We start from the raw sequence: 27,807 nt of genomic DNA on the forward strand, positions 1-27,807 counted from the left end.
AGTGATCACATACCCTTGTTAATGGATGTAACTGCAGAGAACTAAGGTTTCCTGCACTAAAGTTAAAACAAATTGTCATCGAGTAGGGATTTTCCCTTTAAATATAATTGGTCATCATTAAACCTCTGAATACAACATGGATAGAAGGAAGCATGAATCTACAAACTACTGTATAATTTGCCATTTTCTTTAGCATAGCCCAGCCAGAACACAAAAAATCTGTGTCCATGTGTCCTTGGAACTTAAAAGTTGTTGTCTTTTTTTTTTATCATTCCTTCTCTGTTCAGTACAGATGTGTCCTCTTACATCCTTGCTGCAGTCACGCTAAACAGCCCTTGAAGTCGCGCCATGCCATGGCGAGACTCTGTAGCGCCAGACGTCGTTTTTTCCGTGAATATGCGTCTTAGACACAAAGCATAGCATTTTGTATGTAAATACAGTTGCAGTCACACACAGAATATAGGCATGCTGCATATCATTTTAATCAGCAGAACCTGTCCGTGAGTCCTTTTACATTATTTTGTGTCTTATACGCATTTCCGTGGAAAAAAAAAAAAAAAGTTGGTCAGCGCTACCGAGTCACACGGCACGAACGCATTATGGGGGTAATTCCAAGTTGATCGCAGCAGGAAATCTTTTAGCAGTTGGGCAAAACCATGTGCACTGCAGGAGGGGCAGAAATAACATTTGCAGTGAGAGTTAGATTTGGGTGGGTTATTTTATTTCTGTGCAGGGTAAGTACTGGCTGCTTTATTTTTACACTGCAATTTAGATTGCAGATTGAACACACCACACCCAAATCTAACTCTCTCTGCACATGTTATATCTGCCTCACCTGCACTGCACATGGGGGGTCATTCCGAGTTGTTCGCTCGCAAGCTGCTTTTAGCAGCTTTGCACACGCTAAGCCGCCGCCTACTGGGAGTGAATCTTAGCATATCAAAATTGCGAACGAAAGATTAGCAGAATTGCGAATAGACACTTCTTAGCAGTTTCTGAGTAGCTTCAAACTTACTCGGCATCTGCGATCAGTTCAGTGCTTGTCGTTCCTGGTTTGACGTCACAAACACACCCAACGCTCGCCCAGACACTCCCCCGTTTCTCCAGCCACTCCCGTGTTTTTCCCGGAAACGGTAGCGTTTTTTCGCACACTCCCATAAAACGGCCTGTTTCCGCCCAGAAACACCCACTTCCTGTCAATCACACTCCGATCACCAGAACGAAGAAAAAACCTTGTAATGCCGTGAGTAAAATTCCTAACTGCATAGCAAATTTACTTGGCGCAGTCGCACTGCGGACATTGCGCATGCGCATTAGCGACTAATCGCTCCATTGCGAGAAAAAAATACTGAGCGAACAACTCGGAATGACCCCCATGGTTTTGCCCAACTGCTAAAAAATTTCTTGCTGCGATCAACTTGGAATTACCCCCTATGTGTAACGTGACTTGTAGCGCACGTAGCAAAGATGTAAGAGGACACATCTGTATGTACAGTTATTGAACAGGTCAATGTAGGCTGCACTTCTATCAACTGTTCTTTTGGCTGAAGGCTTCTAAACAGACTGAGGTGTGAAGACTGGCTAGAAACAATGCTCTTCCCTAACTATACAAATGTACTTGGCAAATAATACTGGGACTTATGGTTCAGCAACATTTGGAGAACCACGAATAAGCCTATAACTTTTAAAGAAAATAGCTTTTATTGTAAGAACAATTATAATAATAAATATTTTATGAGTTGATAATCTGTTTGCACTTGTCAATCTCCAGATATCACTTTGTTTAGCTCTGTACAGAAAACATACCTTTTTTTTCGAGGGAAAGAATTTACCAGTTCTTGACAGCATTGATCACTCAACACTAGTCTTCCCCCAAAAGGCACAAGCTATTAGATTTAATGCAACTCTCCGTGAAGATTGTCAGCTGTCCCACAAGTACCTGAATTTACATTTATCACGTATCACTTCACAAGTGCTCATTAGCCGTAAACGATGTTTAACATGTTTTTTTTTTTCTTACCCTGTAGCACTTTCCTTTCTTTTCTTTTAATGTTCTTGATAAAACATTTATTCCTCCTCGGGCTTTACCCTTTCACTGCTGTTGTTTCAGTACTATACATGAGGTTAGAAGGTAAGTAGTTGCATATGAACAAGCGATACAGAAATTTGGGAAGTGCACAGTCTCATATTAAATTAAAGACTTGCTAACGAGCCAGCATAGTGACTGAAGGGAAATGTGTATGCTAAAAACAATGCAAATATATCATCTGCTAAAAAGCTGTGTTTGATATGGGCTTCTATAATAGCTTTGAAGAGGCGTTAATGTGTAATGTGAGCACATCACAATTCCAGTTGCATATGGTTATAGTTATTTAACTCTGTGTTGTGTATGATTCCCATATTTTCCATATTTTCTCTACCATACGCAGGAAGACAGAGGAACCACAGCACTAGACTGTAGCTGCCTCATTCTGGACACTGATAGATAGATAGATAGATAGATAGATAGATAGATAGATAGATATTAGTGTTTCTATCATGGGTGCAATGTGTGCGGTGCCCACAGAGGGGCCCACACCCAGTAGCGGATCTTGCCACGGTCAAGCAGGACTTTTTCCCAGGCCGCCGCCTTTTGGAGGGCGCCGCACCATGGCAAGATCCGCTACTGTGCCACCCGCTGGTCCCCCGCAGTGAAGGGAACTAGACGCTACGCGTCTAGTTTCCCTTCCTGGAGAGGACCTTTGCTGTGCGGTGCGCAATGACGTCATTGCGCACCGCACAGCATTGTGGGACTGACAGACGCTAGGGGTCATATTTGACCTCTAGTTTCTGTGTATGCTGTACTATGGGAGAGACGTCATGACGTCTCTCCCATAGATCCGAGGAGAGGAGCGGCGCCGGCGGAGGTCAGCAGCGGTCAGGAGCGGGGATTATAAATATTTTGTGTGTGTGTGTGCAAGCGGTGCTACGCTACAGGGGTCACAAATGGGGGCACAACTCTACAGGGGGCGTAACTGACCACGCCCCCTGTATGAAGCAACACCCCTATTCTCCGCCCAGGGCGCCAAAATACCTAGAACCGGCCCTGCCCACACTGCACACATTGCATTCATGCTGTTTTAATACTCACCTTTCCAGAGTCCCGCGACGGGCGCAGCACCCACTGCAGTCGCGGCATAAATCTCTTAAAAAATGTCTGCTGCGCATGTGCATTTATGGCAGGCGCCATGTTTCCGGAGACCTGCACATGCGCAGTAGACTCTAGCACAATGCTGGAGCCTACTGCGCAGTGGAGAGGAGGGGGCCCATTCGGAGTCTGCACACGGGCCCCCTCCTCTCTTAAAAAGCCCCCGTAGGAAGATTTTACACTCGACTTTATTGCAGGAAGTTCATTTGAAAACAGTCCACCGCAGAGGCGGAACTACCGCCAGTGCAACCAGTGCGTTGCACTGGGGCCCGCCTCTGTCCAGGGGCCCAAAGCATGTAATGAGTCAAACTGACTCATTACATGCCGCTGTGTGCTGCGGGCAACCGCTGCCCGCAGCGCACAGCCGCCCGGAGAGGAGCAGCGGTATGGGGGAAGGAGAAGGAGGGAGGTGAAGAAGGCAGCCGCAGCAGCGCTTTGTTACTGGTTGAGGCACTGCTGCTGCTGCCCCTCTGCTTCACTATAGGCTGTCTTCCGAGAACAGCCTATAGTGAAGCAGAGGGGCAGCAGCAGCAGGAGCCAATAACACAGCGCTGCTGCGGCTCCTTCCTCCACCTCCCTCCTCCTCCTTCTCTACTGCCCGGGAATCGTCAAGCTGCACCGAGGAGGCTGAGCCAGCGGAGAGGGTAAGTATAATTCTTCTTTCTTTCTTTCTTTCTTTCTTTCTTTCTTTCTTTCTTTCTTTCTTTCTTTCTTTCTTTCTTTCTTTCTTGTCTTTGTTGGGACTGCCTGCCGCAATGTGTAAAAAGGGGGAATCTGCCTGCCGCTATGTGTAAAAATGGGGAATCTGCTTGCCGCGGCTCCCGTTCACACTACACAGCTTACTGGGTTGAACACATGTTCAACCCGGCAAGCTACCGGGTAGGATTCCCGGATCACCTGATCCGGGAATTTGCAGGGGGACCCTTTTCCACTAGGGAAAAACACAATTCCAGTTGCATATGGTTATAGTTATTTAACTCTGTGTTGTGTATGATTCCCATATTTTCCATATTTTCTCTACCATACGCAGGAAGACAGAGGAACCACAGCACTAGACTGTAGCTGCCTCATTCTGGACACTGATAGATAGATAGATAGATAGATAGATAGATAGATAGATAGATAGATAGATAGATAGATAGATATTAGTGTTTCTATCATGGGTGCAATGTGTGCGGTGCCCACAGAGGGGCCCACACCCAGTAGCGGATCTTGCCACGGTCAAGCAGGACTTTTTCCCAGGCCGCCGCCTTTTGGAGGGCGCCGCACCATGGCAAGATCCGCTACTGTGCCACCCGCTGGTCCCCCGCAGTGAAGGGAACTAGACGCTACGCGTCTAGTTTCCCTTCCTGGAGAGGACCTTTGCTGTGCGGTGCGCAATGACGTCATTGCGCACCGCACAGCATTGTGGGACTGACAGACGCTAGGGGTCATATTTGACCTCTAGTTTCTGTGTATGCTGTACTATGGGAGAGACGTCATGACGTCTCTCCCATAGATCCGAGGAGAGGAGCGGCGCCGGCGGAGGTCAGCAGCGGTCAGGAGCGGGGATTATAAATATTTTTTGTGTGTGTGTGCAAGCGGTGCTACGCTACAGGGGTCACAAATGGGGGCACAACTCTACAGGGGGCGTAACTGACCACGCCCCCTGTATGAAGCAACACCCCTATTCTCCGCCCAGGGCGCCAAAATACCTAGAACCGGCCCTGCCCACACTGCACACATTGCATTCATGCTGTTTTAATACTCACCTTTCCAGAGTCCCGCGACGGGCGCAGCACCCACTGCAGTCGCGGCATAAATCTCTTAAAAAATGTCTGCTGCGCATGTGCATTTATGGCAGGCGCCATGTTTCCGGAGACCTGCACATGCGCAGTAGACTCTAGCACAATGCTGGAGCCTACTGCGCAGTGGAGAGGAGGGGGCCCATTCGGAGTCTGCACACGGGCCCCCTCCTCTCTTAAAAAGCCCCCGTAGGAAGATTTTACACTCGACTTTATTGCAGGAAGTTCATTTGAAAACAGTCCACCGCAGAGGCGGAACTACCGCCAGTGCAACCAGTGCGTTGCACTGGGGCCCGCCTCTGTCCAGGGGCCCAAAGCATGTAATGAGTCAAACTGACTCATTACATGCCGCTGTGTGCTGCGGGCAACCGCTGCCCGCAGCGCACAGCCGCCCGGAGAGGAGCAGCGGTATGGGGGAAGGAGAAGGAGGGAGGTGAAGAAGGCAGCCGCAGCAGCGCTTTGTTACTGGTTGAGGCACTGCTGCTGCTGCCCCTCTGCTTCACTATAGGCTGTCTTCCGAGAACAGCCTATAGTGAAGCAGAGGGGCAGCAGCAGCAGGAGCCAATAACACAGCGCTGCTGCGGCTCCTTCCTCCACCTCCCTCCTCCTCCTTCTCTACTGCCCGGGAATCGTCAAGCTGCACCGAGGAGGCTGAGCCAGCGGAGAGGGTAAGTATAATTCTTCTTTCTTTCTTTCTTTCTTTCTTTCTTTCTTTCTTTCTTTCTTTCTTTCTTTCTTGTCTTTGTTGGGACTGCCTGCCGCAATGTGTAAAAAGGGGGAATCTGCCTGCCGCTATGTGTAAAAATGGGGAATCTGCTTGCCGCGGCTCCCGTTCACACTACACAGCTTACTGGGTTGAACACATGTTCAACCCGGCAAGCTACCGGGTAGGATTCCCGGATCACCTGATCCGGGAATTTGCAGGGGGACCCTTTTCCACTAGGGAAAAACACAGGTAAATGCGCGCCCCCACGCATTTACCCATGTTTTAAAAGCTAGTGGAAAAGGGGTATAAGGGGCAGATGTATTAACCTGGAGAAGGCATAAGGAAGTGATAAACCAGTGATAAGTGCAAGGTGATAAACACACCAGCCAGTCAGCTCCTAACTGTCAATTTGCATATTTGCTTGCCGGAAGGAGCTAACCGAGTTTGAAAAGGTGATCAATGTAGGCTGCACGATGTCATGTTTCCAGGATGAGGCTGGACTGATAAACAGAAAATTAGTTAACCCGGATGGACTGACCAGCTCAGAGTCCAGATCTTAACCCCATTGAGAACGACGGGTGACGGGTCTAGACTTGACCTTCAGTGTCACAGTTGCTCACTGTACTTAGGGAGGAATGGCAAAACATACCACCTGCTGTTGTCCAGGAACTTGTGGGGAGTTTGCAAGGGAGGGGCTGCAATAATCACTGCACCTGGTGGACCTAAAAAGTGCTGACATCAATACAATCTCGTTGATCTATTTGCTGTCAGTGTTCAATCACTTTTGTTTACATAGTATAGTTTTATTGTGGCCACTAATAGACTTCTATAATGTTTCCCTATATTAGTTTGCCTTTATTTGAGGTACAGGCAGATTTCCCCTATTTTCTGCTATACTTACCTCTGGCTAGAATTATCTTGCAAATCCTGTTTTTGCAATTTTGGAATAGGATAGGTTTGAAAAACGTGAGCGTACTTACTCCGATAAGCCGTTTTCACAGCACGTTTCATGCAATAGGTGTGAAAAGTTGACCTACAACAAATAGCTGCGTATTCATGCTAATAGGATACCCTCAATAGAAAGAAACCATTTATTCCAGGGAGTATATATAGGTATCGGACATATTAGGGGCCTGTGGCTGCAAAGTGCATGAATCACTCTAATCTTCCCTCATTTCTCTGATTCCCACACTGAATGCAGGCACTCTGTATCTGTTTGTGTTCCACTGTTAGCATAGAAGGCAATAAAGGGGAATTCTGTGAGATATTTTGTAAGTAGCCAATGGCAGGAGGTAATTTTAGAGAGATTGTGTAATAGCTGCTCATTTTATTTTACATAGATATCTCTATTTTTTCATTGTTTTGGCTAAAATTAATACATTTATTAAAGTTCAAGTTTTGAAATCCACAGATTACCATACCTCCGAACTGTCCCAATTCTGGCAGAACAGTCCCGTTTTTCAGGGACTATCCCTGATTAAAGCAGGGCGTGGCTCACGATTGTGGCACTTCCTGCAAAGCCACGCCCCTTAGCTGTGAGGCCACCCCTCCTAATTTTATATGTCCCTCTTCAGGAGCCTTCAAAGTTTTGGAGGCTTGGATTAGTAAAGGAAAAAAGTAGAGATGAGCGGGTTTGGTTTTACTCGGATTTACTCAGATTTACCCAGAAAAAAAGAACTTTTACAATAATTCTGGCGTTAAGAACCGAGTAAATCCGAACCCGCTCATCTCTAGAAAAAAGTAGGGGAATCTGCAGAATTTAGAACACTGTAGAATTTTCTCTCACTATCAATGTTTTTTTGTTACAGAAGTTAAGAATAGGAACTCTGAATTTACTATGCAACAGGTTTAGAACCCGATGCAAAGCCGACCGCAAGCCCGCCCAAATAATAGACCTTGCTCAAGAGCCCCTCTGAAATCATTAGCCAGCAACGGGCTTCTGAGCCAAGGTTGGTATTGAAAAATCGGTAATACCTTTACACAGCTTACTTAAAAAAGTTATATATTATCCTGATATACCCAGAATTGTAGGTTAACAGCTGGAGAGACTAAAGTGGCTGAAGCCTGTTATAAAGGCAACTTGTATCTAATTAGAGTATTGCTGTTTTTTTGTCATCAGTGCTAGGATTCCCTGTTTAATCAGTGACCCATGTTTCCCATCAGTATACCAGTAAATGACACATCTTCCTGGAGAAGGATATCTTTTCAGAAGATTTGCTTTAACAGCTTCGGATGTGCTCAATTAGTTCCTTCCATTTAATCTTTTTACCTCTGATAATATTTATTGTGGTATAATGTACTGCTAGCACAGGTTTTTCCATAACAATATATTGTACTGAAGGTAATCCCCTCTCTGCTCGGTGTCCAGACTGTAACTAATAACCATCTAAGTCATCACCTAAATATGTGCTTGTACTGGGGACGGCTGAGCTTAATTCTGCTATTACAATGGTAACAATTTAAAATATTGGGTCATAGACAGAAGCTAAGAGGGTCATTAATCACAGCCTCTCTTGGCTGTCAAACCAAGCTAGAAAACCCAGCACAAAACTTATCAATAAGTTTATAATTGTATTTTTTTGTTTTTAGCAATCTTACACTGTCTGTATTCCAGACTTTAATAAATATTCCTATACAGGTGGATCCCTGCAAAGCTTAATGATTACATGCGGTTGGACATAAGGGACATTGACTAATGCAGCAGCAACATAAAACCTTAAAAAATATATAGATAATTAAATGACACTGTGAAGCTCTGCAAAAGTAAATAACATTGGCCCTCATTCCGAGTTGTTCGCTCGCTAGCCGCTTTTCGCAGCAGTGCACACGCTAAGCCGCCGCCCTCTGGGAGTGTATCTTAGCTTAGCAGAATTGCGAACGAAGTATTCGCAATATTGCGAAAATATTTTTCTGTGCAGTTTCTGAGTAGCTCGAGACTTACTCTTCCACTGCGATCAGTTCAGTGCTTGTCGTTCCTGGTTTGACGTCACAAACACATCCAGGGTTCGCCCAGACACTCCCCCGTTTCTTCAGGCACTCCCGCGTTTTTCCCAGAAACGGCAGCGTTTTTTCACACACTCCCATAAAACGGCCAGTTTCCGGCCAGAAACACCCACTTCCTGTCAATCACACTCCGATCACCAGAACGAAGAAAAAACCTCGTAATGCCGTGAGTAAAATACCAAACTTCTTAGCAAATTTACTTGGCACAGTCGCAGTGCGAACATTGCACATGCGCAATTAGCGGAAAATCGCTGCGATGCGAAGAAAATTACCGAGCGAACAACTCAGAATGAGGGCCATTGTTTCTCATTTTTCTTCAACAGATTTTACCAATATAAAAAGATTGTATTTTTGTAGAATAAACATAAACATATTTTGTAAATGATGGTAGTGCAGTGATGAGTGATATATGACAAATTTGAAACAAGATGCTGGTAGAGAGCGATATAATTAGTTTGTGGTACCTGCAGCTGGCTGGTGCTGTGATATTGAAGTAATTATCAGCTTGGTGGTAAAGGCAAAAATACCCTTGGTAACGGGTGGTATTCAGTATGCCGGCTGTTGGGATCCCAGCACTCAGTATACTGGCGCCGGAATCCTACACCCCTTGGTAACATGATTCTAGAACCTTAATATGGTCTGATTCACCAGACGTTTTATATGCAAAAAAGTGTGATACACCATTATCTGTTTGTTCCACCATTTCCCTGAAAATCTACAGATGTGTCCTCCTACCTCCTTGCTGTAGTCATGTTGAACAGCCCTTCTAGTCACGCCATGCCAGGCGTCTTTATGTGCAACTTTTTCCATTTAAATTAATCTAAGTTGCATCACTATGCGAATAGACGCCATGCCTATATTCTGTGTGTGACAGCAACTGCATCTGTATACGAAATGCTATGTTACAGTGTCTTCTAGGAAAACACTGAAATGTAGCATATCATAAGCAGATACAGCCGCAGTCACACGCAAAATATAGGCATGGTGCATATAATTTTAATCAACATAAGCTGCTTTTGCGTCCTAGTCCCAAAGCTATGCGAATAAGATGCATTTTCAGCAAAAAAAGATGCCCAACGTTAGCAGACGTGCCAAGGGGCTTCCAGCTCACTCACGCCAGGGATCTCCTGCTGCATGGCGCATTGAGGCAAGATGTATGAGGACTGCTTTATATAAACGGAAGGAGGTGCTCACTTAGGATTCTTTGCACTGTGTAGGCGGCTGTGTAGGTGCAGAAGTCCGCCGGCAGACGCCCGTCTAACTTGCATCGAAAAAGCGCCTGTGCACTGGGACACTGCTATAAACACCACCTCTAACATCCTACATTGCCTGGAGATTTAGCTGACAGAGAGCAATGAGCGGTCCACACTCCATTCGATTGGCTACAGCTAGCCACTGCTACTGAGAATGCTCCGTCTATCCGGCACACAGGAGGAGGACCCACTGCAAGACAAGCAAGGTCCCTCGGCGCTAATAAAGCTTCAGCTTCAAATACCCTAACCATGACTACCATTGGATAACCGCAAATTTGCAAGGCATCACAGTTACAAATATTACCCTTTCCATTACGTTTGCTTTTATTCATTTTTATTCATTTTTAAGAAGGGGGGCGGGGGGGGGGATAAAATCCATTCCTAACCAAGTTTTCAGGATATCCCAGTTTTGTACAATTTAACAAGGCTTTCAGGTATTTTTTCCTACATGTTTGTATTTTAATGTTTGCCATTGTATTAGAATACTCTGGCCCTGACACATTGCTTCACAATTATAACAGTTTTACAACATATTGTATCAATTTTTATCATCACCGCAAACAGTATCCTATTCTTCAAGAAAATATTGCAACAACTGGGGAGCACTGGTTTATATTCCCTGTTTGCAAAATGTATGAGGACACATCTGTAGAGCAGATGCATTTACTGCAACCAGAATCTACTGCATTTACTGCAAACACACCTCTTACCTTGAAATTGCCTAGCTCACCTTGGCTAGCCTGTAATTAATTCTTCCCACATCTGGTTGTCTCAACTTCTCCGTTTCTTTCAGTCTTGTTTGGACCATGGGGACTTTGCATGTCTGCAACATTTTTCAGTAGCCCAAATGTTATAACTATGGGCCTGAATCTGATTCAGAAGGATCTCTGTGCATGAACACAAACGGGTCAATCCATACGAAGTGGTCAAATTATGAATTTTTGGGTTGCTTGAGCATTTACAAAAAACAACAACTTTTTGTCATCTTCCCTATATGCCAATAGTTAAATGTCAGATTTGAGACTGAAGTGGAACTAGAGTTATATATTAAATTACTTTCTAGAATATTACATTTTTCAATAAAAAAATTGAATGAAAAATAATTGTAAAATAAATATGTATTTTATTTTATGTTGTTCCTGAAATACGATTGTTTAGTTTGCTTGGAGGTTTTATGGCTAAGTAGAGGACAGCTTTTGCTTGTAGGGCATGGCAACATCCCTAGAGTGGGCACTGTGCGGCGGAGAGAGTGTGTGCTGCAGTCGGATGGGAGGATTGCATGACCGTGTGACACGTCCAGTTTACTTCACTAAAGGGGGCATGCCCAGTTTTCACTGTGCTGCTCCCAAGCTCTCCCGCCACTTAAATGAATGCCAGGTGTTTGTGCAAGGTATTCATTCTCCCGGCAGGAGAGTTTTTAACCCCTCAACCACCAGGCTGTTTCAGCAGGATGCTGGAAATCGGGCATGGCGCATTACAGCATAGGGGGCAGGGTACGGCGTCCTACCAAAAAAACCTAATGGGAACACTAAGTTCATGTCTCAACATACACAGACATGTCTAATCTCTCAGCCTGCTCTACACTCTGCTTGTCCTCTATTGAGCCATGTAACCTCCAAGCAAACAAATTAATCATATTTTGGGAACATCATAACATTTTACAATTATTTTTCATACATTTTTTTTTACTGAAAAATGAAATCTTCTAGAAAGTAATTTAATATATAACTCTAGTTCCACTTCAGTCTCAAACTTGACATTTTCACAGTAGCTTAGAATCATTTGGACCTTGACTTGAGCCAAAAATTAAACTTTTCCTATTTTGCCAACCCAAAACTTTTAGGCCTAAAGTTCATAAAGTTTAGAAAAAAGGTCAGTTTCGAAATCTAATAAATGCAGTAGGACGCAAATCTCAGACGTCAGCATTTTTGGTAACACTACTAGTACACATGTACCGCTCACAAAAAAAATTAAACCTGATATTTCTTTCCAAGCTGACATAATGGCACCCTCAAAAGTCATATTTTTGCTAATATTTTGTTCTCGTTAGGCTATCTTTTTCACCATTAAAGTGAAATAAGTTAATCTATGCATGAAACCAGAAATGTAGCGCAAACTTTGCTGAGGACAAAGGGCCTAATCCAGACCTGATCGCAACAGCAAACTTTTCTCTAAACCATGGGGGTCATTCCGAGTCCATAGACATGTGGGGAGACACCCAGCACAGGACTATCCCACCCTGCATGTCAGTGCCACCCCCCCCCCCCACAGAAGTGCAAAAGCATCGCACAGCGGCGATGCTTTTGTACTTTAGGAGTAGCTACCGGCCAGCGCAGCGCAGCTTTAGTGTGCTGGCCGGGAGCTACTCGTCGCTACCCGGCCCGCAGCGGCTGCGTGTGACGTCATGCAGCCGCTGCGGCCCGCCCCCCGCACGGTCCGGCCATGCCTGCGTTGGCTGGACCACGCCCACGAAACGGCGGCCAAATGCCACCGTTTCGTCCCCCCCTGCCCTTCGGCCATCTGGCATGCGCCAGCGCACTGCAGCGCAGGCGCAATTCTGACCCGATTGCACCGCTGCGATAAACTGCAGCGTGCGATCGGGTCAGAATGGCCCCCAATGTGCACTGCAGGTGGGGCAGATATAACATGTGCAGAAAGAGTTAGATTTGGGTGGGGTGTGTTCAAACTGAGATCTAAATTGCAGTGTAAAAATAAAGCAGCCAGTATTTACCCTGCACAGAAACAAAATAACCCACCCAAATCTAAAGGTGCATTCACACTTGCCGAGAAAATCAACGACGTCTCTCATTTTCACCCTTCCTGAGCGATGTTGTTCACTTTCTCGGCAAGTATGTATGCTGGCAACGACGAGCGATGCACAGCCCCGCGGGTTAATGAACCTCGCTGTCAGCTGTGCATGCAGCTCAATTTGGACTGTCATCTAAGAGCTGCCTGCCCGGCCGCGGCGTGACGTCACTGAGTGATATGGTCGTTATATCATTCAGTGTGTATGCACTGCTGTCGACTGCCCAGCCTGGGAGGGGGAAACACTAGGCGACGTCTCTCACAGAGCACATTTCTAATGGATCTCTGCCACCTAGCATAGAGCTGGTGCAAGGGCCAATACTAATGGTAATGGTTGAGGCACCTGCTGTTATGCAGATACATGAACCTTCGCATTAGCCATATGGATACTCTCATTAGCATAAAGTAAATCTGGGTTCCGCAGCTGCAGATACTTTGCTTGAAAATTCCTTGCTGGCAAATGTCGTGCCTTGAGCTATAAACTCTGGGTCACTCTCTGCTTTTTCCCCATTCTTATCAGTTAGGTGTTCTTCATTTATCATGTGCATACTGTAATTAACTGCTGGCCAGTCTTAAGGGGGGTACACACGGACAGATCCGTGTTTAAAATCTAAGCAATCTGACTAGATTGCTTAGATTCTAAGCACAGATCTGCCGTGTGTATACCCCCCAGTGATAGCAATACGCGGAGCTATCGCCGGTGCTAGATTGAGCCTGTTGTGTGAAGTGAGCGCCCCCCCATCCGTTTGTCCCCTCACTCAGCACATCGCGCTGTGCTGAGTGGGGGGAGAGATGTGTGCTGAGCGGTCTGTGTTAAGATCGCTCAGCACACATCTCCCCCGTCAGTACCTCCCTTTACAATTTTTACCTTAGGAGTTTTTATCAGTGGAGATGGTGATGCTGTCTTCCTTGAGCCTTTGATATAAGGGGTCCGATTCAGACCTGATCGCTGTTGTGCGAATTTGCACAGCGGGCGATTATCGAATGACTGTGCATGCACAAGCGCGTCGCCAAACAGCAACATGGTGGTGCAAAAATTTCCATCACAAGACGTTTGCAAGCTGATTGACAGGACGAGGACGTTTGTGGGTGGTAACAGCCTATTTTCAGGGAGTGTCATGAAAAACGCAGGAGTTTCCAAGCATTTTCATTGCGGGTTTGTGACGTCAGCTCCGTCCACGATCAGCTTGTTTGTATCGCACTGTAGGAGTAAGTTTTGGGCTAGGGCTAGGCACAGACTGCACAGTCTGTAAAAATAATTTGATGGTGAGTGAGTAGCGAACGGATTTACAGCTGTCCGCTGTCTAGCAGAATTTTCACACTTGCACAGGGAGGGTTTTCACTCTATGGGCTGCGGCTATCTGATCGCAGACATCTGCAAAAACGCAGAGGAGCGATCAGGTCTGAATTAGGCCCCAAACTCCATGTCGCAAACAAGTAAACTTGCACCATCTAGGCTGCAATCACTACAATAACAACTCCCGCAACTTGTGGGAGGTTCCCGTTCCACGGTTCAGCCGCCTACTGTCCCGTAAAACCCACCGAACCCCCCGGATTCCCCTAGCCCGCCTGGAATTTGTACTGAGCATGCGTGCGTCCCGCGCCGGATGGGGGCGGAGCTTGATGCAACCCTACTGAATAATAGGCCGCCTAGCTGGCAAACCGCTGGTACAGCAATGGATACTATCACAGTACACATTTCCCAATGCAGATCCCTCTCTCACCCCCACCCACAAACATGCAAGTTATGTAGTGCATTGGGAGCCTTGGGCAGTGATACCTCCGGGAGAGGGAGTGATGGGAAAGTTGGCTCTAAACGGAGAGCCGACAGAGATTGAGGATTGACAGCTTGGAGGTGAAGCTGGAGGAGTAGTGCCTGGTTCCAGGGTAGGGGAATTTAGTAATATTTGCTGGTCCGTCGGCCAATCAGAGCTCGCAGACCGGCTGTGGCAGCTCTTGATTAGCTGCCGAACCGCAAGCTTTGACTGGCTGACGAACCGACGGCTGATTTCAGGCAGGGGGCTGCTGGAGATGGGACTGTTGGGCAGGAGAGGCGCGTGCTGTGCACTCCTCCCCTCACACAGAAGCAGTGGCGGCAGCAGCGGGAGCAGCAGGAGAGGCCGACAGCGGTGAGCACCACTACAGGGGGCACAGGTATCTGACACTATGGGAGCACATGTGTATCTCACAATGTCAGGGCATATTATATCTATCTGGCACTGTGGGGGCACTTATGTATCTCACAATGTGGGGGCATATTATGTGTATATGGCACTGTGGGGGGCACATGTGTATCTGATGTGTATTTGACAATGTGGGGGCATATTATGTATATCTGACAATGGGGCATATGTGTATCTGGCACTGTGGGGGCATATAATGTGTATCTGGAACTGTGGGGGCATATAATGTGTATCTGGCACTGCACTGCTGGGGGCATATGTGTATCTGGCACTGCACTACTGGGGGCATATGTGTATCTGGCACTGTGTGGGTATATAATGTGTATCTGGCACTGTGTGGGCATATAATGTGTATCTGACAATGTGGGGGAATATTATGTGTATATGGCACTGTGGGGGTATGTAATGTGTATCTGACATTGTGGTGGTATATAATGTGTATCTTGCACTGTGAGGGAATATGGGGTGTCATTCAAACCCTTTTGCATGCAGCGGGACTGTGGTTGCGCAGCGCCCGTAATGCGCAGCGATGCCGCCAGCGCTGAAAGTGATTGCAGCGGTGATCGTAAGAAGATTGATGACCGGGAGGCATTCCGGGGGGTTTACTCACCGTTTTCTGGGCGTGGAGATCCGAACACAGGCGCGTCCAGGCGTTTGGAGGGCGGATGTCTGACGTCAATCCCGGGACCTTTGTCGCTGGATCCGTCGCACAGGGTAAGTAGGTCTGACCCCGGTCTTGTTTTGCAGGAAACTTTTTTAGCATAGCAGGGCTGCACAAGCGATCGCAGCCCTGCTATGCTAAAATACACTCCCCCATAGATGGCGTCTAGTTGATCGCACGAGCAGCAAAAAGTTGCTACGTGCGATCAACTCAGAATGACCACCATTATGTGTATCTGGCACTGTGGAGGCATATAATGTGTATCTGTCACTGCGAGGGCATATTATGTGTATCTGGCACAGTGAGGGCATATTATGTGTATCTGGCACTTTGGGGGCATATAATGTGTATCTGTTACTGTGGGATCATATAATATATATCTGGCATTGTGGGGGCATATAATGTATATCTGGCACTACTTGGGTCATTAGGTGTATCTGACACTACTTAAGACATTTTGTGTAAGAAACACTACTGTATAACTGGTAATAAATAAATACTGTGGGTGTTATGTGTAAAGCTGCTAATTGTGTGTGTAGAGGTGTTGTGAAAATATATTTATTTATAGTTTGATAATATAAAGTTGTGTGGCCACGCCTACTTTCCCAGGAGCGAGCGTGGGGGGGCACTTCAAAATTTTCTCGCTCAGTGTGCTAGTAGGCCTGGAACCGGCCCTGATTTGCAGGCTTATCTATGTCCAGAGGGTATCCGGTCTCTAGGTCGACAAGACTTAGGTCGACAGTGTCTAGGTCGACCACTATTGGTCGACAGTAAGTAGGTCGACATGGTTTCTAGGTCGACATGTTCTAGGTCGACATGACAAAAGGTCGGCTTGTTGACCCTCCATACCACACCCGTCCAGAGATATACTTAAAAATAGCAGTGACTAAACTTCAACCTGTTTAGTGCTGACGGCTGAATGGTGGATGTCTGCTAAGATTGTATCGATTGACTTGAGAGCCTGATCAGAGAGTCAGTGTCACATTACCGGTGGGGATGCTGGGTCCGGGATGCAAGTTGCAACGGGGCACAGGCTCCTGCTGTTGGTGCTGTGTACCGTGCACTTTTTATCCTGTAGTGTAGTGTCCAAGGTGGTCTGCGGTGTCTTTTCCCAGCCTATGCTGCAGTGTGTGTGTGTGTGTGTGTGTGTGTGTGTGTGTGTGTGTGTGTGTGTGTGTAAAATACTCAGTCAGAGGACTCATGTTGGTTGAGTCAACCAGTGTCAGTTTGCACGTAAATTAGCGATATTTTGCTGTTGCACACACCACCCATACACAAACCCCCTCTGGCAGCAAGCGGCACTCAGTAAGTTACTTTCCACCTGCCACTGCAGGACATCTCCCTGAGTGGCAATAGACCTGCCCATCGGTGGAGTTAGACACTCCCTTTAGGCGGAGCATGATATGTCCCCTCAGCTGCGCGTTGAGCAAACTCTCATACCGCTAGACGCTCCCTGTACCTAGGGCAGGGCCGAAACTAGGATTTTCGTCACCTGGGGCAAGGCAGTAATTTGGCGCCCGCCCCAACCAAAAAATAAATAAAATAATAATATTAATAAAAATAAAAACCAAAAAAATAAGGGGATAATACTGGACAATATTCCCTTATGTGCCTCAAATGCCCTAAGCATTACATGCCCCCACACCATGTTCAACTACATGCTCCTCTGTGTGTCCCCATACATTGCACTATGGGGGTCACTCTGACCCGTTTGCTCGCTGCTTTTTATCGCAGCCGAGCTAACGCATGCCAAACGGCCGAAGGCCGAAGCAGGGCTGCGATCGCCTATGCCTGATTGACAGGCAGAGGCGGTCGCTGGGTGGGAGGGGGCGTAACGACGGCGTTTGGCCGCCGTTTCGAGGGCGCGGTCCGGCCAACGCAGGCGTGGCCGGACCATGCAGGGAGCGGCCCGCAGCGACTGTATGAGTAGCTCCAGGCCTGCATGCTAAAGCTGCGCTGGTCGGGAGCTACTCTTGAAGTGCAAAGGCATCGCCGCTGTGCGATGCCTGTGCACTTCTGCGGGGGGGGGGGATGCCGGCACTGACATGCGGGGCGGACTAGCCCTGTGCTGGGTGTCCCCCCGCATGTTAGTGTGAATGATTGTAGCTGTACTAAATTTAGCACAGCTACGATCATCTCGGATTGAAGGCCTATATCATAACACTTCATCACTGCACTACATTCCCCTATCCACTGCACTATGGGGGTAATTCAGATCTGATCGCTCGCTAGCATTTTTGCAGCGCTGTGATCAGGTCAGAACTGCGCATGCGTATGCACCACAATGCGCAGGCACATCGCACGTGTACAAAGCGGATCGCCGCTCAGCAATGGGTTTGTGCGAAGGATCCATTCGCATGGGCGTTCGCAAGGACATTGACAGGAAGAGGGAGTTTGTGGGTGACAACTGACCATTTTCAGGGAGTGTTTGGAAAAACGCAGGCGTGTCCAAGCGTTTGCAGGGCGGGTTCCTGACGTCAATTCCGGTCCTGGACAGACTGAAGTGATCGCAGCAGCTGAGTAAGTCCTGGGCTGCTCAGAAACTGCACAAAATCAGTTTGTACAGCTCTACTACACATGCAATCGCACACTTGCACAGCTAAAATACACTCCCCCTGTGGGCGGTGACTACCTGCTCACAGCAGTGCACAAAAACCCTAGCGAGCGATCAGGTCTGAATTAGGCCCTATATCACTATACTACATCCCCTACACACTGAACCACATCACTGCACTACATGCCCCTATGCACTGCACTACATACCCTATATGATGCACTACATCACTACACTACATCCCTTTATATGCTACACCACATCCGTGCACTACATGCCCCTATATACTGCAATACATTACTACACTGCATACCCTATATGGTACACTACATCACTGCACTACACCCCCCTATAGGCTACAGTAAATCCCCCCATCTGGGAGGCAAAGCGGAAGTTGATACTGCTAAAAGGGAGCACAGTGCACTTTTATAGCTTGTACGATGCACCGCACGCTAGTTGCAGCACTGCATGGCAAAAAATACAGTTTAAGACAGTAGCTGACATAGGAGAGATCCCAGTTACTGGAGCTCACCCACACAACGTCAGAGCCAGCTGCGGGCAGACAGGTGGGTCAGATACATTGCCCTGGGAGCTGTCTCCTGTCTCACTGGAGAAGCACAGCACTGCCGGTAAAAAACAAAACAAAATAACTATCTATAGATTGTAAGTTTGCGAGCAGGGCCTTCCTACCTCTATAACTGTTTGTTATTACCCAGTTTTGTTATATCATTTTATTTCCAAATGTAAAGCGCAACGGAATTTGCTGCGCTATATAAAAAACTGTTAAAAATAATAATAAATAACCCTGCTCCTCTGTAACTCTTTGGCGCCCCCTCAAATTCTGCAACCGGGGCGCATGCCCCCTTTAGCCCCCCCAGTTACGGCCCTGCCTAGGGGGTAATTCAGAGTTGATCGCAGCAGCAAATTTGTTATTAGTGGGGGGCAGATATAACATTTGCAGAGAGAGTTAAATGTGGATGGGTTATTTTGTTTCTGTGCAGGGTAAATACTGGCTGCTTTATTTTTACACTGCAATTTAGATTTCAGTTTGAACACACCCCGCCCAAATCTAACTCTCTCTGCACATGTTATATCTCCCCCCCCCCCCTGCAGTGCACATGGGGGGTCATTCCGAGTTGTTCGCTCGTTGCTGATTTTCGCTATGCTGCGATTTGTTGCTAAATGCGCATGCGCAAGGCACACAGGGCGCATGCGCTTAGTTATTTAACACAAAACTTAGCAGTTTTGCTGTGGCTTCAGCGGCGCTTTTCAGTTGCACTGCTGATCGGTGTGTGATTGACAGGAAAGGGGCGTTTCTGGGTGGCAACTCACCGTTTTCCCGGCGTTTGCAAAAAAAGCAGGCGTGTCAGGAAAAAACGAGGGAGTGTCTGGGGAAATGGGGGAGTGGCTGGCCGAACGCAGGGCGTGTTTGTGACGTCAAACCAGGAACTAAACGGACTGAGCTGATCGCTATCTGTGAGTAGGTCTGGAGCTACTCAGAAACTGCAAAGAAATATTTAGTAGCAACTCTACTAATCTTTCGTTCGCAATTCTGCTAAGCTAAGATACACTCCCAGAGGGCGGCGGCCTAGCGTGTGCAATGCTGCTAGAAGCAGCTAGCGAGCGAACAACTCGGAATGACCCCCATGGTTTTGCCCAACTGCTAAAAAATGTTCTGCTGCAATCAACTCTGAATTAGGCCCCTAGTTTCCAAAAGTAAGCAAGTATGACTTCATAAGTTCATCTGTAAGATATGGTCATATTTTACTGTACACAAAACCTTATTCTGTAACATTAATTACTATTGTCATCAACTCTCTACATTATCTGTAAAAACAAAGAATGCAACCTTTTGTTTGAGAGTTAAAAAAAATAAAAATGAGATCATTTTTTTTAACTGTGTTTTGAATGTCATATTTCCCATACTTGAGACTCTTTGTACCCTTGATTGTGATCTTTAAATTGTTCTCTTTTTCTTTTCTTATTTTTTTATTTATTTATTTATTTATTTTTTATTTCTATACACTTGCATTTTACATAACTAAAGGCCCATACACATTAGACGATGTCGCTCTGTGAGCGACATCGTCTAATGTTTCCCCCTCCCGGGCCAGCCGGTCGGCGGCCGCCTGTACGCACTGAGCGATATGACCGCTCATATCGCTCAGTGACGTCACGCCCCCGCCAGCCCTGCATGAAGGTCGTGGACGACAGTCCACATCCTTCATGCATGCCCTACCGACAGCGACGATCGTTGCCGACCCGCGGGGCCGCGCATCGGTCGTCGCTGGTGGCATACACACTTGACGATAAAATGAGCGACGTCTCTCAAGGAGGGGGAAAATGAGCGACGTCGCTCATTTTATCGTTAAGTGTGTATGGACCTTAATATGATGGTAAATGTATGATTCTGAGTACATTTTCATAAAGTGTAAGTAAAAGAGAATTTCCAGGGCTTGAAACCGTAATGAGCTATATTACTTGTTTATATAGAAGATAGTGAACTATGGTAATCTCAAATAGATCTGAGTCTTTTCTCATGGAGTATGGTAGGGTACTGTTTTAATCTAAAACCTTATACACATGAGCATTATAGTAGGTTCAAGTGTTTAGCACACATACGTAAAGCCTATTAAGAACACTCAAATTATTGTAAGCGAATAGCATGGAACACACAAACTTTCCAAAACTTAATGTTACTTATTTTGCTTTTGTCTGCAGCCTTAACAATTGTTAGTGCACATTTCACTATAATGGGGTTCTATAGGAGCACTCCATAGTACCTTATTCACACTCGGACCACTGGTTTTATTCCGTTGCAGTGGTCCGATTGTTTTCTTTCTTGTGCCAGACCATCAGTGTGCATGTGCCGCAATGATGCTGTAGTTCCAGAAGCAGTGTGGGGGACCGCTGGCCGAAATCCCCACTCGGGTGGTGGTCCACACCACCACCCAAGGGGGAATATAACCCTGTGACAACCAAAGGTCGCCACTGGGCCCAAAGTGTTGAGAGCGCAACGAGCCCGCGCGGGGGGGGGGGGGGGGGGGGACATGCTGCGCTCACCGCTGGTATTCCGGGTTTTGGGATCCCAACGTCGGTCTCCTGACCACCGGGATTCCTGACAGCAGGGATATCATACTGAATCCAGCTAAAAGGCCTCACTAAAGCTGGGCATACATTATACAATTATCTGGGTGATCCACCTGATATTGGCTTATTACCCAGATAAATTAACTGTGTCATTGCACGACCAATCCCAAAATATCGATCGGTCAGACATGCCGAGTGGTCCAGTGGGTCCATCCGATGGTATATTGGGTCATCCATAAACAGATACTGCCTAGTCTTGTACTATGTTGTTTTTAAAACATAAATGGAGTTAGTCCGATGCAACATCTTAAAGTTACAAGTCAGCTGCATCAGGCAGATGTATTTCCCCTGTTCCGTCACAGCAGAGAAACGGAAATATGTCCTCTCCAGGAAGGAACCCAGATATTGTGTGGCCATATACTATGAGATGTATTACAGTGTATGCCCATGATATCTGATGGGGTGATGCAGTCAATTTGCCGGCGGTCGGGATCTTGGCGTTCAGGATACCGATGCCAAAATCCCAACAGCTGACAACGCTGCCAGCCGAAATCCCGGCGCACCAGGGCTATTACCACTTGTGGGCAGGGTCGGACTGGGACTAAAAATAGGCCCTGGCATTTAAAGAACACACAGACCCACCTCGGCGCCAAAATCTGCTAATGGTATAGACTCCTCCTCTTACTATTCCTGACTCCTCCTATTTCTTAGATACTCTTACAAATATAATTAATATTAGAACATATAAGTGTGCAGCCATACTCCCAAATGTTTAGATATGCTGTTCGTGACAAATGTGTGTTCTGCAAGCGCGCGTAGAAAATTAGGGGGCGTGGTTTAGCAACAATGGGGCGTGGCCTGAAGTGCAATGCTGAGCCGAAAGATCCATTCCCCCGTCTAGCCTCACACCTGTGTGTAACACCCCAGCTCTGATCTATGATTTAAGCTAGTTTTGTACAGAGGTGGAACTGGCCACTAGTGTTCCCCACTTCTAGTATGCAGCACAATATAAGGGAAATACCCAACATATTAGCACAATGGAATAAAATAAATAAATACAATTTCTATTAACCATTTACTAGTAAGTTTTATTATTTGTAGGGATTAGTGTAGTGGGAGCTGCCAAGTGTCAGTCACATTTACTGACATTACCAGTGTGTATGTGGAGACAGGACAGTAACATGCGTATAAGTGATACATTACTGTTATTCAGGAGCACAGGTCAGTATTTGAAATCCCATCTGCCTGCCTCTGGATTCTATAGATGAATCCTATAACCATCTTCACCACAAATGCCAACCAGCAGCCTATACCGTGAGAATGCCAACTACAACACGCAGACAGGACTTTTCACCGTTACCTTTTCCGTTAATTTTCAGCAAATAGGAGCCACGTTCCAGGAGTCTCTGTTGTATATGATGGAGGAGTTGAGGCAGTCTTTGCATGAGACGAGAAGCTGTGCACCCAGGTGAGCAGAGGAGGCAGGAGCCGGTGCACGTGGTTTGGTGAGCAGACGGAGCACAGGCATATGTGCATCTAAAGATGGTGCCCACTCAGTTTCCTCCTGCCCACGCCTTTCAAACCTGGCTTGGCCGCATCACGAAGCTATGCCTATGCCGCACATGAAACTCCGTCCGCTATACACAGCACTGCCCAGGAAGCGGTGCTGACGGACGCGTATATGAAAGGACAAATCTGGCCAAAAAGGGCCAGGTGGCCAGTGTGGCCCTGCTCGTGGGTGTCCACGACACCCATACAGTGGGAATAGATCCTGTGGCAAGCGCACCGAGCCACTGACCCTGCAGCGTGGCGAGCACAGTGAGCCCGCAAGGAGACTGTTAGCACTCACCCCACTGCCGGCATTTGTCGGGATATGGACAGCCGGCATCCCGTCCGCCGGTAATACATACCGAACCCCTGATGGGTGTCATGCTGTCAGATAAAATGTCTGTCTGTCTGACAAGCATGAAATCTAACCATGTATCCCCAGCATAAGGAAAATGCAACATACTGATGGGGACCATACCAGTGTCACTTTTTTTGTGGATAAGTCCTGTTTCCTAGGCATTAATCACTTTAAGGTATGCTCACTTGGGTGTTGAACCTTCCTAATATAATGAGTATACAGCATAAAGTTATATGTTCTACATGTTAAACAGCAAATAAGATAGAAGCAGAAATTAGAGTGTTGTGAAGGATTGATAGCATGATTCTGGTATTAATATGTATAAGACTGTAGCCGTATATAGCTTGTATTTATTTACTGTGTGTTTGTATATGCTCAGTATTGTCACATGAGGCATGCCATTATTCATGGTCATATAGACAACTGTGTCTCTGAGGGATGCGACAATTATAGGTGCATTGTAGTGGAGCTTGTCCATCCTACTCTAGAACAAGATGATACAGCTGGTGTGAAGATGCATTGGTTGACAGCAGATCCAGGATTAGATATAGTAAGCCATCATTGTACATGGCACATAAGCATTGCTTGCTCCTCTACATGTGATTCGGCCATGCAGTCACAAAATGTAAATATATGTATATTCCATGCATGTATTTCCATAAAATGGGCTATGTACAGATCCATCACTACTGTAATCCTGTAAACTCTGTGATACGGGTATGGACATAAGTACATGAATAAAAGATATAGGTGTAAGCAATCATCTAGCAAGAAAGATCCTGGTTCAGCCCTATGCTCTTTCTAATCTGTACAGTTAATAGAATGAGTTGGGTGAGGAATCAAATACACAGTTACATGGCAGGAGTTTCCAAACCATCATAGAGCTAGAAAAAGAAAACCAGAGATAAAGCGGGAGGCAGAAAAAGCAGTAGACACCATTACAGAAGTAAAATTCCGATAGTAGAATGTATGTAATTTCTGTTTTCCCTTTCATTTATTGCAGATTGAAAGGTTGGATTTGGGCAGTTTGATCTGTTCATGAAAGAGATGTTAAACAGCGCAGCTGATGTTTGCCCAGCAAATTACAGCCTGCTGAAGGGTATGAAATACTCGTTCAATGTCTTGTCGCAATCAGACGCTTCAGAGGTTGATATGTGAGAGATGCAGGAGGAGATATTGCTCAGAAATAAAAACATATCTAATGTCTGTCCTATTAATCTTCCTGAAATGTAATTAAAAAGCTGCAAGGAAAGGTTGTGATGATATCTGTTGCTAATTAATCAGAAGTGTTTATTAGGAGAAGTTCTGGATGTGGAAGGATGATTAGCTGGAAAAGAAGGGGGTGTAATTGGTTCTGATCCAAAATCCATGTCAACCACTCAAATGTCTCTTTTGTCATTATACATCTCTCTACGTCTCCCTAGTGTGATGCTTTGTCTGTGTGATTTTACCCTTCAAGAGACTAAGGGGTCTATTTACTAAGCCTTAGATGGAGATAAAGTCAACCGAGATAAAGTACCGGCCAATCAGCTCCTAACTGCCATGCCACAGGCTGTGTTTGAAAAATGACAGTTGGGAGCTGATTGGCTGGTACTTTATCTCCGGCGACTTTATCTCCATTCAAGGCTTAGTAAATAGACCCCTGAGTCCAGCATGCATCACAGGTGAGGTAGGCAACTCGTAGCTTTTTCATGCTGGGCCTATTAGTTCTACAATATCTGGGGAGCCATAGGTTTTTTTGCCTTTGCATTATTTGCTCTTCCTGCAGTTTGTAGTTAAAAACGTAAACATTGTACATTTTTTCTTTACTGATGCCTTTAATCTCTTCTTTGTTTTTTCCTTCACTTCTCATCACAAGGAAATGTCAACAGACATTGGCCCTCCAGTAAATCCATCCAATTTCTATCATGTGTTTGCACACTTAGTTGAGATGTGAACATCGGGCATCAGACAAGCTGAGTGTACAAGTAAATAAAACGAAATAAAAAAAATAATGCAGAGCCTGAGACAAAATCCTACAGTTGTCTCCCCTGCAGTCAGGAAGATTGGGTTGGAATCTGCTTTACTTCTCAGAGAGCAAATCAGCTCCAAACTCCTGCACACAATGCATACTCTCCCGAGCTCCCCTTTCTAGCACTGCCTAAAGGCTGGATTGCCATGCTTAAACCACTGACTACTGTACAGCTGAAATATAGATGAGATTTAAATGCATAGTATAAGCCATAGGAAAATTGGTTGCAAATATTCCAAAAAGAAAATGTATAGTAATCTGTCCTTGTAACTGCATGAAAAAACAGGACAGCTTCATCACCACTGCTGGAGGTCCGATAATGATCTTCTGTATACAGAGCAGCCCTTGCTAATAACCCCGAACAACAGACTTCTGCATAAAATCACACATCTATGTGTTGCCTCAGTAGAGATAATGCCCCTGAGTACGACCAAACCTCAAATGAAAGGATTTTCTGTAAAAATGGAGTTATTAGGTTTGTATGGAGGATTCACAAATAGCCATATTTACTTTTTTTTGTTGGATTAATGAAGTCATTTTGAAACAATTCTACATCTTTGATTTGTTCTCTTGGCTTTGCCGGCAGATAATCTTTCCATCTCTCAGTGTTCCTGCCTCAATACGGAACAATGAAGGGTATGTATGCAGAAGTAATATCTGCTATGAAACCTTCCGATTTTTGTAGCTCTCATTTGAGAGAACTATTCATGATTTTTTGATCATTTCAGCCACCCTGCTGTGCACGGTCAGAGAATATCTCCATCTTTTTGATATTGTATCACATTTTATTTTTATTATCATGCTCCTTTGGGTGCAGAAAAGGTGTCTTTATGACTTTTGTGACCATGATGCTGGGGAAGAAAGGAAACTACCATGTTCATTTTCAGAACAAGCCTTCCCCAGTAAAATCACTGTGACATATTCAATCAGAACCACTGAGAAACTGCTTGCAACCTGAACTGGCTGAAGAAATTGCAACCATTGCAAAACACACTTCAATTGTTGTTTAGATGCCCAGGACTGGTTCAGTTGTTTTTTTTAACTCATCAATGAATTCGTTTTCACCAGTCAAATGCAAATTGCACCAATTACAAATACTAAAAAGTCACTCACTAGCTGTAGGTTATGAAGATGGACAGTGCATTTCATCTGGCAAAATATGTTTATGGGTTTTTTTCTCCACTCATCACATAGACATACTATATACCTCCTAACTGTCCTAATTCCAGGGAAACAGTCCTGATTGCAAGTTCTGTCCTTCTACCAGATTAGCCAAGCAGTTAAAGGGCTGGTTCAGGGCAGCGGAACTACAGGGCATGCTCCCATGATACATGGCCATATCTCCTGATGCATGGCTACCCACCTCTTCTCAGGTGTGCACTGTGCAATGATGCCCTGCTTCAACCAGTACAAATGTTGGAAGATATGAATACACAAATGCTGGCCTCCATTCAACTTTTGGAACATGTCCTTGTATAAATGTCCCATGCATCTTTTTGAGGATTGTCATCCCAGTTTGAAAGAGTAAAAATGTAATTTCATTGTCCAGCCTCGTATCACTTTGTCATATTAAACTTTTCCTTTTTAATCCTAAAAACTGCTGTGCCATGCCTCATTAACTCATTTACAGTATGCGCTAACTAGATTTAGCGGATATGGAGACTGTCTTTATTACATGCCTTTCTTACTGTTTTTATCACAGGTGCCACATCTGTCCAGTTAGGTACCGTGTTCTCTGTGTTCCTATTGGCAATATTGGAAATAAATAAAAAAAAAACATTCTAGAAGTGTGTTTTCAACACTATGAAGGGTTTATTATCAAACTGGGGACCACAAAATATGACATGTGATGTTTGTGTTGCACTTCAGCTAACAAGCAAATAACTAGGAAGAATATCTAGTACCAGTGAAATCAACATGATACATCTCCACATGTGTGGATCTCTCTCTTCAAATGGGCCACACATTAGCCTTAATCTTAGTAATATGTTAAAACTGTAATCGTAGAAAAGACGCCAATTTGTGATGACATTTCACCAGGCAGTACAATTAACCTTGTTACAAAATATGACAATTCAATGAGAATTTTCTGGGACCAGATTTTCCATCAGCTTTTGGAAATTAGGTGCAAAGCTGACAGACACAATGACATTCTGAGGAGAGGTTTCGTATGTGCTGTCCCTAATAATTCTATTATTGAAGTAAGCAGGACTTTTACGGCTCTTTCCATGGAGGAAGGAAGACCATGGGGGAGTGATATGGTACAGAGGTGATAAATTGCAAATTTACGATGTTTGCAGAACCAGAATTGCGCACAGGAAGTGGAACACATCATGTTTGGCACCTACATTACCTTATGTCTAAATGAATCTTTACCCACATCAGTTCTTCTCTCAGATGTGCTGTGTCAGTTAAGCTTGGCAGGGCATAAAGCAGAGGATAAGAAAGATCTGAACCAATGAATGAAACAGGAAAAAGGCCTGACACAGGAAGGAGCTGGATGCTGCAGGGGAAGTCTTAGAAGGTTGCAGGTAGACCTAGTGTTGCCTGCTGTACATCACTGATCTCAGAGGCACCCTTCTGTTTGCGTGCTTATGCAGTGTGTCCCAATGGTGCTGCAAACAGAATGGTCAACTTACAAAGTTATAGAGACCTTCATGTTAA

At 45.6% G+C, this 27,807-nt stretch overlaps 1 long non-coding RNA gene across 1 annotated transcript in view; it reads left to right on the forward strand.

Annotated features, from left to right (window-relative positions):
- LOC134943493 (uncharacterized) overlaps positions 1-26,936 on the forward strand; it is a 39,532-nt gene extending 12,596 nt beyond the window's left edge. The window contains exons 3-4 of the long non-coding RNA XR_010181569.1: positions 24,136-24,231; positions 24,991-26,936. This is a non-coding gene — a long non-coding RNA (uncharacterized LOC134943493). The remainder of the gene's footprint in view (positions 1-24,135; positions 24,232-24,990) is intronic.
- The last annotated feature ends 871 nt before the right edge of the window (positions 26,937-27,807 follow it).

Source organism: Pseudophryne corroboree, chromosome 7 (genome assembly GCF_028390025.1).
Source record: "Pseudophryne corroboree isolate aPseCor3 chromosome 7, aPseCor3.hap2, whole genome shotgun sequence".
Classification (NCBI taxonomy): domain Eukaryota; kingdom Metazoa; phylum Chordata; class Amphibia; order Anura; family Myobatrachidae; genus Pseudophryne; species Pseudophryne corroboree.